This window comes from Octopus sinensis, linkage group LG10 (assembly GCF_006345805.1).
Source record: "Octopus sinensis linkage group LG10, ASM634580v1, whole genome shotgun sequence".
NCBI classification, from domain to species: domain Eukaryota; kingdom Metazoa; phylum Mollusca; class Cephalopoda; order Octopoda; family Octopodidae; genus Octopus; species Octopus sinensis.
Window position 1 is genome coordinate 88,174,185 of NC_043006.1, and position 20,000 is coordinate 88,194,184.

Here is a 20,000-nt window from a genome sequence, read left to right on the forward strand (position 1 = left end):
TTAATTTCTGACACTCCTCTTTCTCTTTACCCTGACCCATCCAAATACAAGTTCCAGCATTGGCATTTGTGTTTTTTCTCCACTACCAATCATTCTTCAACAAGAAATCTATTCCTTATCCTATTCTAATACTTCAACTAAAGTCATCCCTCTCTCCCTCTCTCTCCCTCATTCTCCTTTCAGTCGTGATATCCTTTAAATTTTGTGAGTGTCAAGGGTATCTCACAAGTGCTACTCCCATTAATAAAGTACTCATGAATAAAGTGGCTGGTGAATTGAGTAGAGTCAATGTAAAGTTGAGAAAACTCGTTAGTCTTGTAGGAGCAAGATAACTATATTGGTTTGGCAAAAAATACACCCAGCACACTCTGTAAAGTGGTTGAATTTAAGAAGAGAATCCAGCCACAGAAACCAAGACAGACCTGAACCACCGAGGTGTGATGTGATCTTCCATCCTGTCAGATCCTATCAAAATAATATGACCAGCGTCAAAAGGAGACGTAAAATGATTATGATGGTAATTGTATGTGAACATATGTATATATAATGGCATATATACACACACACATATACACATACCTATATATTCACATACACAGGTGCATACATATGTATACAAATATGGTTGTAAGAATTCTATTTAACAGAATTACTTATCCACCTTTCCAGAGCAGAGTATTCATTTTCTAGTTCATTACTAATATGTGTGTGTGTGTGTGTGTGTGTGTGTGTGCATACGTGCATGGGTGTGTTGTGGGGTGATTGAGTGTGAATACACACACACATATACAAGTTGTACTATGTGCACACACCAATAAAGAATGTGACAATGGCATATAATCAACATTCAGACCAGTCTATTGACATTCAGACTTTATGTCTCTTTAATATAACAAATCTCCGGAAAAAGTTTCTCCAAGTAAACAATTTTGACATGGGAAAGCTCTTTCTCTTTCTTTAGCAATCTTAAATATTAATGTACTGTATTTTCTGTTAACTACTTTGTCCTGGGGAGATTTACTTGACTGTGTTATGAGGATGAAGCCTATAAGTTTAGCCTAAAGGAAGGAAAAACTATTGGGTTTTAGGTATGTACATAAATCAGATGCCATGCAATTAATTGTTGTACTTACTTGGGCCACACTTTGACATTCATTATATGGTGTTAAGACATTTATGTTTTTAAAAAATTTATCAGTATTATTTATAGCATCCATATTTATCAAAGCTATGTAAATTAATAATATTGGCCTAAGTAGGTTATTATGGAGTGGTTCTGTTGCTCAAACAAAAATAATTCATCATTTCTAGTAAAATCCAAACAAATGTTGCATTGATACATCTGGTGCCAACTTGACTGATTCTAGAGCAAGACGAACTGTCTTGTGCTTGTTTTTACCACAGGACACTGCAGAAGCATGTGAATTCACAAGCTATTAGACAACAAACTGCTGGATAATCTATTTATTAGCTACAGCTCTGAACAAGAAAGCAATTAATTGATATAATATATAATTTGATAACTAAAGTACTGAGACAATATGCTTGTAGATAAATTGTAAATAAATGCCCTAGTGTAATCTATAGAACTCTCTCTCTCTCCCTCTCTCATATACACACACACTATATATGCATGTGTGTGTACGTGTGTATGCAAATATATATATAAAGTTAATCCAAACATGAAAACACAACAACGCGAGGACGTGGAACAAATATAGTATTACTGGACGCTCAGGAAGGAAGGGAAGAAGGAAGGTTTTACGTTTCGAGCAGAGCTCGTCGTGAGAAACATCAGAAAAGGAAAGATCCAGAGAAGGGAAAATGGAGGAAAAAAAATCGCCAACGGTACACACATGATCACATACATCCATACATGTACATATATATATATATACACACATGCATACATGTATATCTATATATACATGTATATGTGTGTTATATATAGTCATTAACATCATCATCATTTTAGTGTCCCCGTTTACATGCTGGTATGGGCCAGACAAAACTTAGTGACTCACATTTTCTATAGTCACATGCCATTCTTGACACCATTTATATGAACAAGAACCCTGTTTTTATGCTGGCACAAACAGTATAAAGTCAAGGTGAAAATGCAAACATGCACAAACAATCCACACACATATGTACATGCTTATAATTTCTCTGCATAAATGGATCCCGTGCTCAAACCATAGGGCTCCCTCTGCAGAACGGAACAGAAACAACTGTCTTCATGTCACAGCCATTTCAAGAGTGGGTGTTTTCGCATTCTACAGAGAGAGGCAGGTTGGGGAAGGGGGGGTAGAAAGAGAGAGAGAGAGAGAGAAATCAAAGAGTGAGTGTGTATGTAGTATACAGCTACTTATGAAGAGCAATAAGCATGCTTTATAATGTTTTATGTATCATTTGCAATGAATGAGCACAGATTTACTGAAGGGCTGAAACAGTCTGTATGTGGACATTTAATAAGTGTGTCCCATGCTTACAGGATTGCTGAAAAATCCTTTCATTATTATAACATCCCTGCATATGGTTTCTTTGCAACACTACTAGTCCTAGAAACTGTCTTAAATAATATCCTATAACAGATAGATAAAGAAGTGCCAGAATATCAAAACAAAAGGACAGCTATGGAATTAAAAGACCAATAAACAAAATCTTGGGCAGAAATGCTGAAAATTGATATCAAGATGTTGAGCTTCCCAAAGAGGATGGCACAATATAACAAATGGTGAGATACTCTTTTGGAAAAGACCCATTCAATCCATGGGAATATGGAAAAATGAAGATAAAAATGATGAAGTCTGTCAGCAGCAGCATTGTATTACGTCCAATTTTAATTCTTGACATGGGTTACACAGGTTATTTTGGCTCTTCTAGATGGGCTTGAAGACTATATCTCTCTTGAAAGTTTCATTTCTGGTTTAGTTTCTATGTCTGAATGTCTTTTTATATGTTTGAATAATTGGGGGGGGGGGCGTGTGTGTGTGTGCACATGCATGCATGCACACTCCTATATTCAGATGCACACATGTATGTATGTATATATATATATATATATATATATATATAGTATATATATATATATATATATATATATATATATATATATATATATATATATATATATATATATATATATATATATATATACACACACACACATACAAAAATAACAGGAAAAACCAACAATTGGACATACATAGTGAATTAATGCACTCATTGAATGTTTTAAATGGTAAAATAGGAGTAGGAATAACGTTTCTTCATCAGATTGAGGAAAAGTCTAGAGAAGTGGGTAAAGGAAGAAGGAGCAGATAGTCCAGAGAAAAGCATGTATCACTACATGGCCAAAAAATAACTGACTGGAAGCTGGAGAGAGAAATAGAAAATGTGGACTTGGAAGGCAGAAGAGTTCAAAAATGGTCAGTGTGTGTGTGTTTGTGTGTGTGCATGTTTGTATATTGGTGGGTGTCTGTATGTGTACATATGAGTATGTGTGAAACAGTCATTAGACAGATATATATATATATAATATATATATATATGTTAATAAAATAGAACATATGCATATATGTACGTACCTACCTCTACATGTACATATACACGCATATATGTGTACAGGACACCAAAAAGACGTCGAACACATAGAGAGACGAAAAACATAGACACAAACCAAGGAACAAGACAAGCAAAAAAAGAGATACAGGACAATAAGCACAACGAAAAATCCCCTTCTTCAGTCGCTAAGGTTTCATCTACTAAACGTTTCGAAGGATAAAAGCGAGACGTATACTTCGAAGAAAACTTCCTTCCTGCGAAAAGCAAATCAATTAAAATTCTGAGATCTTTTCGCAGAGGGGTAAAAAAAGCAAGACGGTAACGACAGTACAAACATATAAACAGTAAAAAATATATATGTAAACAGTGGAAAAATAAATATATAACAGTGAGAGACAGGACAAGGAGAACAAGATAAGAAGGGCTGTTAACGCCAGACGAAAAAAGTATTGCAAACGCTGGATTATAGTGGACGACGAGAGAGAAAGAATGTCGACCAGTAGCCTTAGAAGGCGGGTGAGAAAAGACAGGATAGCAGTTACGACGGAAGTATCGTCGCAGATGGACGACGGGAATGGGGGAGGAGGAGCAAGAGGAAGAGAGATATATATATATATTTATAGAGGCAGACAAGTATATAGACAGAGAGAGAGAGAGAGAGAGATACATACAAAGTAAGACTAAGCAAAGAACTTAATCACCCCATTTTTATGTAAAAGTGTAGATATAGGGACAACTCATATAGTAAGTGTATACTAGAAAATACAAGCAGTATAGACGTGTGTGGACAGTGAGTCTTTTCATAGATATAAAAACAACTTTAGAGAAATCTTTTTTTAAGACAGGCTTTTGAATTTTCCTCCATAGATGAGGATTAGAAGGCACTTTAAAAAATAATCCCAAGTTCTAAAGAAATATTAAAGAATACAATCTTAAACATGCTGGTAAATTTATCTACAGAACAATCATGATCATCGTCATTTAACATCTACATTCTATGATGGCATGGGTTAGAGATTTTTACAAGGATATGATGGATCCAAGGATAGCATCATGCTCCAGTGTCTGCTTGCATGGTTCTTGCAGCTTGATGCCCTTCCTAATGCCAACCAATTTACAATATAAAATTCCACAGACTCAAAAGATACATCTCAAATTAAACACACAATTGTAGAAGGGGTGAATATCTTATTAAAATCCCTTAAAACAGACCCCATGTATTACATCTTAGTACAAAACTAACAGTAAGAATGTTTCATAAAAGCACTGGAAAATATGTCTCATCAATGCAAAATCACAAAACTGCAAGCCAGAAACGAACTTTAAATAACCAATTTAATTTACAAATTGCCAGTTAAATATAAAAGTTATAAACTTCATGACTGAATCCATTAGATCAGAAACATTAGTAGGATATTTGTCTCTAGTTAACCCTGCATTTGTAACAAGGAACCATTGAGCCATGTTATGATACTGAACACAGAAAAGGAAGCTATAATAGATAGCAAAACACTCATAATCCTGTAAGTAAGAATTCTCCCAAACTAGAAGATTAGTTGTGGAACCTTTAAGAATAGCAAAACATATAAATCAAAAATTAATACACAAATATAGAACATTAGGAATAAACTGAGAATAGGTACTTCCCACTAAAAATAAACCAGACTTACCTGTTAAAAAATTTCATCTAGTAATTATTATTTTATTAGTTACATCATCTGATCCTTACTGCCTACCACAAAATTAAAAATATAACATGCTGCTATCATCTGTGTTTTACTAAAAAGATTTAAGCTAAGTCCAGAACAGTTAATGGAATTAGAAGTGTTATTATTCCTAACTAAACATAAAAGGCTAAAAAGAAATATGAAAAGTCAATAAAGAAAAAATATTTTTCTTGAAGACAGTCATGTCTTCAATAAAATATGTTGAAAAGAAAAACTGTTCTATATACAAGTAAATACACATACATACATACATACATACATACATACATACATACATACATACATACATACATACATACATACATACATAGACATATACATGCATACATGTAACTGGTCTGTCCAAAATGAAAGAGAACTTTCAAAACAGCATGCCATTTAACCAATGCAGCATACTTACAACTGCTATACTGTGTACAGGTGACCTTGACCTTTAACCTAATAATAGCTACATCAAGCCATTTCAATTAGTCATTGTGTATGTGTGCAACTGTACTTTCCCATTGTGATCATCATCTCTTGTCATGGAAGTCCATTCAGATTTAGCAATTGATGTTTTTCTCTAATTTGAAACAGAATTCCACAAAAACATGTTACTCTTCCATAAGCTTTATTGTTCAAATTGTGACAAGTCTCCAATAGATTTACATGTGTAAATGTGATATACCAGGTACCTTCACCAGAATTCACATTGTTGCATGCACTCAGACCAGGCGTCCAGCCAGAATATAAGACAGTCTCTTGACATATCAATTATCACTGTAGGGAGGGTGTACTGTTTATCAGAGAATACAGATGGAAAAAGTTTCTCACTCTTTAGATAATGCCTCTGATGGCAGCCCTATTCCAGAAAGTACAGGATTTCAAAAGGGCCATTTGTGGTCACTGATATCTAGCTAATCGACTGACAAGGGTCACAGCGGTGTTTAGATAGAAAGAATTCATGACTCAATGCTTCCCCTTTCCCCACTCAAAACTGGACCAAATAAAGCTACAAAACCTTACATCAGCCATAGCATAGTTAATTCTGGTGATGTCTCACCAGTCACAGAGAGCCTGAATAGGTCATGGACATAACAGTTTTATCCTCACCATCAAGAACAAAAAAGAAGTACCCTAAATTTTTCTTCTCTTTGTTGATACCAGTAATCCCTGTTAGAAGAAAAGTGTTGTTGTTGTGTAACTCCAGATTATTAACTGAGCAGGTATATGGCACATAGAAAACTAGATATACTCAACAGGTTCATGTGCTGCAAACTAGAAAGAGGAATGTATAAGTTCATGATGCCAAGAACAAGTCTTTCTGCTTGATTTTTAAGATTAAATATAGAAAGATGTTTGCTTTGTGTTTTTGTGAGTGAAATAATTTCTTCAGCCCCAAAATGTTTTAATTTTAGGCTTATGTTTTCATGTGACTTTACAGATTTTAGATTTTTCTCTTGTTTTCTAGGTTATGAAAGATCTTGCTTAAACCATGTTTTCTGAATGAAAATAGTTTGTCAATCAAAATGAAATATAATGAAATATGGAGAAATGTTATGAGAAAATTATTTATGGAAAATGAGAAAATGATATTATAAAGTAATGAAGAGCTAAGCTAGAATTCATCTTGCAAAGCTAGATGCATAAATGAAAAGTGGCATGCAGAAAGGGTAAGAAGTATCAAGTTTCATTGAACGGACAAAACTCTAAATAATGCAATCATGAGCGCACACACACACATGTATTAAACATAAGCCATGATGTATTAGAAATTATTGACCTGCCAATAACTTTGTACAATTATCCAAGTGATCTATTTGTGTCTAAGCACATACTTTTGAACATTTTAATAAATAGCCTTTAGTTACTATCATCCATAGTTTGAAAGGCAAAATGTATACAAATGCTTATAAATTGTTAAGTAAAAATAAAACTAGTTGGCGTGACCTCCATCCCAAACTAGTGAAATGGCCTCATGAGCTTAATTTCAAAGCTCTTACATTTATTTATCAATTCAGGAAATATTTGGGGTATACCAGAGATAATTAGAAGATGAGACATATGAACAAAAATGTCGCCAGCTGGAGTAGAAGAAAATTATAAAAGAACATGTAGATATGGGTGGGGGAATATATATGAGTTAAGGGAGATATAGATGGTTAGATTTGTAGAATTAACCTTTTGTTTGCCATGGAATAAACATGTTAAACTGTGAATAATGATTATCAAGATAATGCAAATGAAAGCCATGGTGATCATGGCAATGATAATTTAATATAAACATTTAATAGAAGCTATTTACTAGTCAAATAAACAATCAGTGCAAGCTCAGTTGTTTGTTAGGCCTGCAAGAATATAATAGCTCTAGCATAAATAAACATTGAATTTTTATTTCCATTATACTCTCAATTTATTAAAGTAAATAACATTTCTGAGGAAGAAGTATTTCATATATTTCAGGTTTGTTTTCTTTTTAGGAGTGGTGTTTGTAGTGGGGGTTATTGAGATGGGTTTTAAGTTTGTTTATCGTATATTTTACCCAAATTCAAGACAATCTTGATGATTAACTAAATCACATCAATGAGTTTTGATATTTACATCTTTTTTTCATTGTTTTTTTTTTTTCTATTGAGTTGTTTTATATAGATTATAATAAAAATATAACAAGAAGTAATTTCAGAATTTGAATTCATATCAAAAATTAGTTCTGACAAGGACTGAGAGTTGAATAACTTTAAGAAAAAAATGTAATAATAAACCCTGAAGTGAAGTTGCACATAATAACACTTAATGAAGAGTGTTATTTTATCTCACATTAAAACTTGATTGTTAGATTTTACTTGTTTCTTGTAATAATTCTTTATTTTATTTTTTTTTACTTTAATTTGTATTCATTTATCAAACTGTTATGCTTTCTGGCAAATAAAGACATCATTAAATTAGACTTGTTTAAATTGAAATGGTTTACATTCACACAGTACACACTTACTGACATGCAGATAGTGGTGGGGATGTTTTGATGCTTATACTTTTATCTTATTATTTATTTGATATATCTTTTTATTTTATAATGATTAAATTCTGTTTTACTTAGCTATGTGCTAAAACACACACATATACACTCATAAAGTTTAATATTAGTTTAAGCTGACATAACCAATATTGTCTTCTTCAATAGGTCTCACAAGGAGGTTATGATAACTGCATAAGGAACATCCTTCACCACTCTAACACTGTTGATGATGGATATGGATCATTGAAGCTCAGTACAATTCTGGAACATGTCTACAGTTGTTTCCCATACATTTTAGAAGAATGAAAATATTAGTTACCAAATATTTCAATAACTCACCTATATTAAACAAGTAAACTATTTTCTTGTAGCACAAAATTTCATCAAGGAAATGGCTTTTCTCATTACTTTCTACTTCTGCTTTAAGGCAGAACTAAAGAATGATGTAATGGTTTTGAAGGGAATTAAAATTTAAAAGCAAAACCATCAGAAACTAAGCCTATGGGAAAGCATTCCACGAATTTTGGTTAAGAATCATATCATCATTCTTTCTACCTCTTAAACTGACTGACTGTCTTTGTGCAGGTAAAATGCTTTCTGAAATGCAGTGCCTGATCTCTGATTGCTTAGAAAGTTCATTTTAAAGGATCTACCAATGCCTTATGAATGAATCTGATAGACAAAAATTGTGTGTGTATGTGTGTAAGTGTTTGTCCTCACCACCACCACCACACCACTTGATAAATGTTTTGTTGACATCCCTGTCACTGGCAAAAGAGACTAATGGAATAAGGACCAGACTTTAAAAAATCAGTGCTGGTGTTGATTTATTCAACTGTATCCTTCAAGGTTGTACCCCACCATAGTCAGAGTCCATTGACTGAAACAAGTAAAAGATTATCCATTAATAACTTATCTTTCTAATTAACATTATTTACATTCGATGGATATTTGTTCTCATCTTGTTTGTTGTTAACACAACGTTTTGGCTGATATACCCTCCAGCCTTCTTCGGATGTCTTGGGGAAAGGTTTTTTCGATGTTATTATTATTATTATTATTATTATTATTATTGTTCAGATCACTGCTTGGAATCAAACTTGGATTCTTAGGGTTAGTAGCCTGCGCTCTTAACCACTACACTATATGCCCATGGGCATATAGTGTAGTGGCCATTTTCATGACATTTTTTCCGATGGCTGGATAACTGAATAGATGGTAGCATGGATATCCAACCCGACATCCGAAACCTGGAGTTTTATCAAGGCTACCGAATAATTGTCACATATTACATTTTATATATATATATATTATATATATATATATAGATACATATATACATATATATATATATGTATATATATATATATATATATATTATATATATACATTATACATATATATATATATGTAATATATATATATTATATATATATATATACATATATATATGTATATATATATTATATATATATATATATATATAACATATATATATGTATATATATATATGTATTATATATATATGTATATATATATATATATATATTAACATATATATCTGTATATATATATTATATTATATATATACATATATATATGTATATATATATATATATACATATATATATGTATGTATATATATATATATATATATATATACATATATATATACATATATATATATATATATATATACATATATATATACATATATATATATATATACATATATATATACATATATATATGTATATATATATATATATACATATATATATATATATACATATATATATACATATATATATATATATATATATATATATATAGTATATATATATATATATATATAATATACATATATATATGTATATATATATATATATATATATATACATATATATATGCATATATATACGTATATATATATATATATATATATATATACATATATATATGTATATATAGATATATATAATATATATATACATACATATATATTACATATATATATACATAGATATATGTATATATATATATATAATATATATACATTATATATGTATATATATATATATATATATAATACATATATATATATTATATATAATATATATATATATACATATATATATGTATATATAATATTATATATATATATACATATATATATGTATATAATATATATATATATATAGAATATATATATATATATATTATATATGTATATATACATATATATATATATATATATATATATATATAGAACATATATATGTATATATATATATAATATATATACATATATATATGTATATAATATATATATATATATATACATATATATATTATATATTATATATATATAATATATACATATATATACGTATATATAATAATATATATACATATAATACGTATATATATAATATATATACATATATATACGTATATATATATATATATATACATATATATAGGTATATATATATATAATATACATATATATACGTATATATATATATACTATACATATATATACGTATTATATATATATATATATATATATACATATATATACGTATATATATTATATATATATATATATATTATATATACATATATATACGTACATATATATATATATATATATATATATATATGTATATATATATATATATATATATATATATATATATTATATATATATATTATATATATACATAATATATATATATTAAATATATATATATATGTTTGTGTGTCTGTGTTGTTCCCCCAACATCACTTGACAACTGATGTTGGTGTGTTTACATTCCCGTAACTTAACGGTTTGGCAAAAGAGACTGATAGAATAAATACTAGGCTTACAAAGAATAAGTCCTAGGGTCAATTCGTTTGAGTAAAGGCAGTGCTCCAGCATGGTCACAGTCAAATGACTGAAACAAGTAAAAGAGTAAGAGACCATCAACAATTTACTCAGCATTTGTTGTTTCACTATAAACAGGGAGTCTTATAATACTTCACCTGTTTGGCTATCTTGTCTTTATTGAGATGATGGTAGCTTATCCTCATACTTGATACAGCGGTACAGCTCAATCCAAATAACAACTGAGACAAAGTGTTGTTTAACAAAGAGAATCAATCTTTATAGTTATCACGTTCTCAATTAGAATATTACAAAACTGGCAAATTTTTTTGCCTAACTGTGGAAATCTTCTTTCACAAAATAAAGTGAAAACCTAAAGCCATGTTTGTCAAATCAAATCACTAATGAATCAAAGTAGTAAAATAAGCTATTAAGTAACTCAGAAAAATCTAATTTTGCTTTCAGTATATGAGTAAGTTACCCAACTTCTTTAGACACTTACTTATAACAGTTTCAGTTCAACTAACAGTTGCCCCACAACTGACCAGCTGCAAGCATATTGAATTTTTCAGAGTTAATATATGGTCCTGCTATCATCTCATGCTCTGTAATACTATTATATGCTGGAAAAAAACAAATTATCTATAGTAATAATAATATGTTATGTGATTGATAAAATAAAGCTGCTATTGAGCTTCACTTTTCAGACAAGTTGCCTGATCTATTCCTTGTTGCTGTCAACATCAGGCACTGATATTAAAATGATGATGATAATGATCATCATCACCATTTAAACTGACATGATTCAGACAAGAAATAATACCAAAAATATTTAATAAGAATGATACATAAGATATATTAATATAAAGATGGATGCGTGCACACTCACACACACACACCTCACTAGTGTGTATAAAGATATATATCAGTAGACAGAGATGCAATTATATAAAAGGAGTATATATGCAAGAATGAAGTCCCAGAATTTAATAAGTTTGCATATGATGAGAAGCCACCTCTTCTTACAGCACACTTTCAATAAAACTTATTCAATTTTACGAACTTTATTAACTGATTTTTGTCAATGCAAACTATCAGTAGGTCTCTAGGACTCTAGATTTTTTTCTTTGCTGTATACAAAAATTCTCTATAAAGATATAAAGATAAGTATTAATATGGAAATAAATGACACACCAGGATAATATTCGTTGCAGCATTATACTATTTTAGATTGAAAGATAACAAACCAGATTATGAAATCAAACTGACAAGAGAAGTCTAATATGAATAAATATTCTACCAGCAGGAATTAGTGACAACATAAAAATTCAAGTCTAGTTAGTTAAAAACAAGATTAAGAGAACCAATGTAGGATCGATGTAAAACATATGAAGATACTCATTCACAAAGACCTTAGATAAAAACTATACATGTTTTAGTATTAGAAAACCAAATGCTTAAATTCAAAATATTTTTGATAGTTGCTCTGCTACTAAACAATTAACTTACTGATAGTTATTTCAATAATAAAGATAAAATAAAAATTAAAAAATCCTGTCAGTATTTAGCAAAACATAACATAAAGCATTTTGTGTATGAACTCATGACTATCTGTTCTAATGCAATTTGTGATGATGAGGAATAGGAAAAAGAATGATGATAATGATGACGATGATGATAACAAATGAAACTTCTTGTATGGACGAGAGTGAAAAAAAAAATGTATACTTTGAAACCTGATGCCCAGAAAGCATAGAAAATATAACATGAATAAAAGAAAATCAGCACAAAATGTCAAAGAATCAGCACCCATTTGAAAAGTGTTTCCTTTAACTGGAAGCTTGATAATCACTCCTCTAGAACCCAAACCAAAGAAGGAAAACCATCAATGGACAAAAGACTGAATATTTCTATTCGGAATTTATACTGCACAGTACTTTCTTCCAGATAGGGAAAATATCATAATTCACATACAATGAACGCAATAGAAATACACAGAATATTTATACATCAGTATAAATATGTTATATAAAAATCTACGGAGCTACAAGCTGAGTATTAAAAAGAAAAATTATTCCCAGCCTTCACAACCTTAACAAATAATAAAATCATCTGAACAAAATATACAGAACTGCACTCATAGCTAAAAAAAAAAAAATTAAGTATGCAATGTATCAAATCAATAGATTACTTGCAATAGTACACAAGTATATATTATCAAGTTGGGAATGGGGGAATATCACAAGGAGTAGATGGCAGAAATTTTGTCCCTGGAGTAAAAAGCAAAACCATTCTAAAACAGGAAAGACATGCAAGGATAATTAGATAAAACATAAAACTCCAATTAAATCTCTGTATGCCTTAAAATGACGTCATGATTGTTTAACAATTCTGAACTAGTTTCTCTAAGCAAATGTTGTACATATAACGTAAGCAACTGTGTATCAGCTGGAGAAATACATAATTGTACAAACAGATCCACGGAATCAGCCAGAAAGAAAAATGAAACAAATTAAATGATAATCAAAAAATTATATTACTATAGAAATAGAGAAAAACAATAAATAAATAAACAAACAAAAACCAAAAATTATGCCACATATCTTAGATAAGATTTCAGTGGTAGTGGCCTTCAGCATCATCATCATCATCATCATCATCATTTAACGTCCGCTTTCCATGCTAGCATGGGTTGGACGGTTCAACTGGGGTCTGGGGAGCCCGAAAGCTGCACCAGTCCAGTCAGATCTGGCAGTGTTTCTACAGCTGGATGCCCTTCCTAACGCCAACCACTCCGAGAGTGTAGTGGGTGATTTTATGTGCCACCGACACAGGTGCCAGACGAGGCTGGCAGACGGCCACGCTCGGATGGTGTTTTTTATGTGCCACCGACACAGGTGCCAGACGAGGCTGGCAAACGGCCACGCTCGGATCGGATGGTGTTTTTTATGTGCCACCGACACAGGTGCCAGACGAGGCTGACAAACGGCCACGCTCGGATGGTGTTTTTTATGTGCCACCGACACAGGTGCCAGACGAGGCTGACAAACGGCCACGCTCGGATGGTGTTTTTTATGTGCCACCGACACAGGTGCCAGACGAGGCTGACAAACGGCCACGCTCGGATGGTGTTTTTTATGTGCCACCGACACAGGTGCCAGACGAGGCTGGCAAACGGCCACGCTCGGATGGTGTTTTTTATGTGCCACCGACACAGGTGCCAGACGAGGCTGGCAGACGGCCACGCTCGGATGGTGTTTTTATGTGCCACCGACACAGGTGCCAGACGAGGCTGGCAGACGGCCACGCTCGGATGGTGTTTTTATGTGCCACCGACACAGGTGCCAGACGAGGCTGGCAGACGGCCACGCTCGGATGGTGTTTTTATGTGCCACCGACACAGGTGCCAGATGAGGCTGGCAAACGGCCACGATCGGATGGTGCTTGTTACGTGCCCACAGCACGGAGGCCAGTCGATGCGGTACTGGTACGGCCACGTTCGGATGGTTTTCTTATGTGCCACGTGCCACTGGCACTGGTACCACAAAGATACAAATTCCATTGATGTTCATCTATTTTGATTTGTTTTGATTTGATTTTCACTTGCCTCAACAGGTCTTCACAAGTGTCACAAGAAGGAAGGTATGCACAGGTGGACTGACTACGTCCCAGGTAGGGGCCATGGGTTATGGCCTGACTAGTCTTGCCGGGTCTTCGGATGGTGTTTTTATGTGCACCGACACAGGTGCTAGATGAGGCTGGCGAACGGCCACGATCGGATGGTGTTTGTCATGTGCCCACCGCACTGACTACGGCACTGATGGATTTCTTGTGTGCCACAGGCACTGGTACCACAAGATACAAATTCCATTGATGTTCATCTATTTTGTCTATTTGATTTGATTTGATTTGATTTTCACTTGCCTCAACCGGTCTTCACAAGTGTCACAAGAAGGAAGGTATGCACAGGTGGACTGACTAGTCTTGCCGGGTCTTCGGAAGGTGTTTTTATGTGCCACCGACAGGTGCCAGATGAGGCTGGCGAACGGCCATGATCGGATGTGTGTTTGTTATGTGCCCACAGCACGGAGGCCGGTCGATGCGGAACTGGCTATGGCCACGTTCGGATGGTTCTCATGTGTGCCACCGGCACTGGTACCACAAAGATACAGATTCCATTGATGTTCATCTATTTTGATTTGTTTTGATTTGATTTGATTTTCACTTGCCTCAACAGGTCTTCACAAGTGTCACAAGAAGGAAGGTATGCACAGGTGGACTGACTACGTCCCAGGTAGGGGCCATGGTTATGGCCTGACTAGTCTTGCCGGGTCTTCGGATGGTGTTTTTATGTGCCACCGACACAGGTGCTAGATGAGGCTGGCGAACGGCCACGATCGGATGGTGTTTGTCATGTGCCCACAGAACGGAGGCCAGTCGATGCGGTACTGGCTACGGCCACTTTCGGATGGTTTCTCTTGTGTGCCACCGGCACTGGTACCACAAAGATACAAATTCCATTGATGTCATCTATTTTGATTTGTTTTGATTTGATTTTGATTTGATTTTCACTTGCCTCAACAGGCCTTTGTTTTCACTTGCCTCAACAGGCCTTCACAAGTATCACAAGGAGGAAGGTATGCACAGGTGGACTGACACGTCCAGGTAGGGGCCATGGTTTATGGCCTGACTAGTCTTGCCGGGTCTTCGGAAGGTGTTTTTATGTGCCACCGACACAGGTGCTAGATGAGGCTGGCGAACGGCCACGACCGGATGGTGTTTGTTATGTGCCCACAGCACGATGGCCAGTGATGCGGTACTGACTACGGCCACGTTCGGATGGATTCTTGTGTGCCACCGGCACTGGTACCACAAGCGGTACTGACTACGGCCACGTTCGGATGGATTCTTGTGTGCCACTGGCACTGGTACCACAAGGATACAAATTCCATTGATGTTCATCTATTTTGATTTGTTTTGATTTGATTTGATTTGATTTGATTTTCACTTGCCTCAGCAGGTCTTCACAAGTCGGAAGGTATGTACAGGTGGACTGACTACGTCCCAGGTAGGGCCCACGGGTTATGACCTGACTAGTCTTGCCGGGTCTTCGGATGGTGTTTTTATGTGCCACCATGTTCCCACAGCACGGAGGCCAGTCGATGCGGTACTGGCTACGGCCACGTTCGGATGGTTTTCTTGTGTGCCACAGGCACTGGTACCACAAAGATACAAATTCCATTGATGTTCATCTATTTTGATTGATTTTCACTTGCCTCAGCAGGTCTTCACAAGTGTCACAAGAAGGAAGGTATGCACAGGTGGATCGACTATGTCCCAGGTAGGGGCCACGGGATATGGCCTGACTAGTCCTGCCGGGTCCTCTCATGCACAGCACACTTCCATAGGACTCGGTCTTCAGTCATTTCCTTGGTGAGACCTAAAGTTCGAAGGTCGTGCTTCACCACCTCGTCCCAGGTTTTCCTGGGTCTACCTCTTCCACAGGTTCCCTCAACTGCTAGGGTGTAGCACTTTTGCACACAACTATCTTCAGCCATTCTCGTCACATGACCATACCAGCGCAGCCGTCTCTCTTGCACACCACAACTGACACTTCTTAGGTTCAACTTTTCTCTCAAAGTACTTACGTCTAATTTAATTGAATTAAATGATGATATGTTTCAGAAATATTAATATATCCCCCACTCAGCAAGTATAATAGATTCCAGTTAAAGTACAGATCATTCAAATATAAGGAAAATTCTAAATATTTTATAGACACAACTGTCCATATTTGTATGTTTATATATAAATATGTATATATGTATATGTTCTGTTAGGATGTAAGCAAATAAAAGCAATACAGATAAACACATCAGCAATGAAGAAAATGAGTTCTGTCACAAAATATGGAATAATAGCAATAGATCATAAATAAGGAGAGTAAACTGGATACAGAAACAAAAGACAAAGCACCACGAACAAAGCTGAGCAGAGATAACAACTGCAAAAGTCATGTATATACTAAAGTCAAAAACAGCATTTGGATACTGCACAGTGGTGATATATATGTGTGTGTGTGTGTATAAATACAAATATATATATATATATACAACTATATATATGAACAAATATATTATATATATATATATATATATATATACACATACATATATATGTATACATACATATATATATATATATATTCCCTCTGATTTTTCTGATTCCCAAACCTATTTATCGATAATGTTGATTTTCAAACCTATTTATCAAATGTTTATTATCGACAATGCCGTCTCTAGTCAAATTTCCTCACACCGCTTTATCGCCACGTGTTCCTTGACCTCTCTCTCTAACTAACCCTATCTCTCTCCCTGTTTCTCTATGTCCCCCTCTTCCCATAACCATCATCGCCATATCTCTCTCCCTAGGTTTCTCTATGCCCCCCCACTTCCATAACCATCATCGCCATATATAAAAGAGCGATCGCATTATCGTTAACCCCACTCGCTTCAAAATATCTAAAGACGAAATACGCACAGATCATGAATGGCTAAAGCTAAGTGAATCGTTCAACCTCGCTACGACTACCTTCTATCTTGCACTTATCTTTATTCTTTCCCTATTCTTCAATTTCCATCTCATTGTATTGTTCCTCATTCTTTCAGTATTCCCTCATTACCCTGTCTAGCTCAAACATTTTTTTCGTTTAGTCTTGTCTCCCGGTTCACAGCCACTCTGATTTTTCAAACCCATTTGCTAGCTCCGATTTAACAGAACCTTACTAACCTACAGTGCACCCGCCCTCCCACCCCCACCACACATGCCGGAAGTTCCTATTCTTTGCCATTCCGGGGTTGCTTCCCATGAAGACTGCAAATGCTCTCACCATCCCTACCCCTCCCTACCCCTAGTCTCGACCTATGTAAGGTAATGTTCATACAGTGCAAAATATGAAAGGCTAGTGTTATGCAGGTTGTACTGAAGGCTACTTTACTACTTCATTTCTTGCACATGAATTCTGCCAAATGCGAGCTTTCTTTTCAGGTACACGAAGCTACTGTCCACCATCCCAGGGTCTCTAGAGCCCATGCCTCCCACACCCTCAGGGTTGGCACCCTCAACGTTGGCACTCTGAAAGGTAGGTCTGGTGAGATAGTCGAGATGCTTGAACGGAGATGTGTGGATATATGTTGCATGCAAGAAATAAGGTGGAGAGGAGGATCAGCTAGGTTCCTCACAGGCAAGGAACGCAGGTACAAGATTTTCTGGGCAGGGAACACTGACGGGGTTGGTGGCGTGGGTATACTTATCGCTGAGAAATGGGTAGATAAAGTAATTGAGGTAATCAGAGTATGTAACAGAATACTTAAGATTAGATTAGTGCTTCATCATAGTTTAGCAACCATTATATCAGCCTATGCTCCTCAGTCGGGGCTACCCGATGGACAGAAAGACCGATTCTATGACACTCTACTGCAGACTACCTCGTTGACGAACGACAGAGACCTTATCTTTGTGGCTGGTGACTTCAATGGTCACGTTGGACGACATGCTGGGGGCTTCCATGGCGTACATGGAGGCTATGGCTATGGCTCCCGCAACGAGGTGGGAACCAGGCTGCTGGAGTTCTGCGATGCAAATAATCTTATGATTTGCAACACTAACTCCAGGAAACCTACCAGCCACCTAGTCACTTACCGATCGGGCCAACATACCAGCCAAATTGACTACATCCTTGCAAGGCAAAGGGAGAGATGGCTGCTTATAAATGCCAAAACCTTCCCAGGTGAAGAATGTACCCCACAACATAGACTGGTAGTTAGTGACTTTAGGATCAGGACTAGCAGGACAACCAGAAGACGACCAATATGGAGAAGAAGGATCTGGAAACTTAAAGATCCTGCAAATGGACAGAGATTTAGAGACATATTACTTGAAGCCTCTGACGAAGTAGAAGGGGATAGAGCATCACAGGGGGTAGAAGACAGCTGGACGTTTCTAAGGGACAACCTGCTGAGAGCCACTGACCAGATCTGTGGCTGGTGCAAAGTCCCCTCTCGACCTAGAATAACGTGATGGTGGAACAATATTGTAGACAGGGCTATTAGAGAAAAGAGACAGGCTTGGAAGGTCTGGAAAAATGGGGGTAGCAGGGAATTGTATCAGACTGCCAAAAGAGAAGCTAAGAGACAGGTTTATTTAGCCAGAGGGGAAGCAGATAAGAAAAAATTTGCAAATGTTCTGCGCCGTGAGGACCAAAGACTGGAGGTGTTTCATGTTGCAAGACAGTGTGTGAGAGAGAATCGCGATGTGGTAGGAGAGAAGTGTGTTCGCATGGAAGATGGTTCACTTGCGCTAAATGAGGATGCAAAGAGAGAGGTTTGGAGATGCCACTATGAAAGTTTGCTGAATAACGAAAATGAATGGGATAAAGAGAGTCTGCCGAATGTTGACCCAACAGAGGGACCAACTATCCGAGTTGATAGTTCCGTGGTAGCTAAGGCAATTAGAAGCATGAAGACAGGAAAAGTCCCAGGCCCATCAGGAATCACTGCAGAGATGTTCAAAATGTCTGGTAGTGTCGGCTATAGCCTAGTCACCCATATAGTTAATCAGGTGATACACAAAGGAGTCATACCCAATGACTGGTGTAGCAGCATAATAGTCAACTGCTACAAAGGTAAAGGTGACGACCTAGATACAAATAACTACAGAGGTATCAAGCTGTTGGATCAGGTGATGAAGGTTACGGAGAGGGTCATAGCCCAACTAATTAGAGAGAGAGTTAGTTTAGATGAGATGCAGTTTGGGTTCATGCCAGGGAAAAGTACTACTG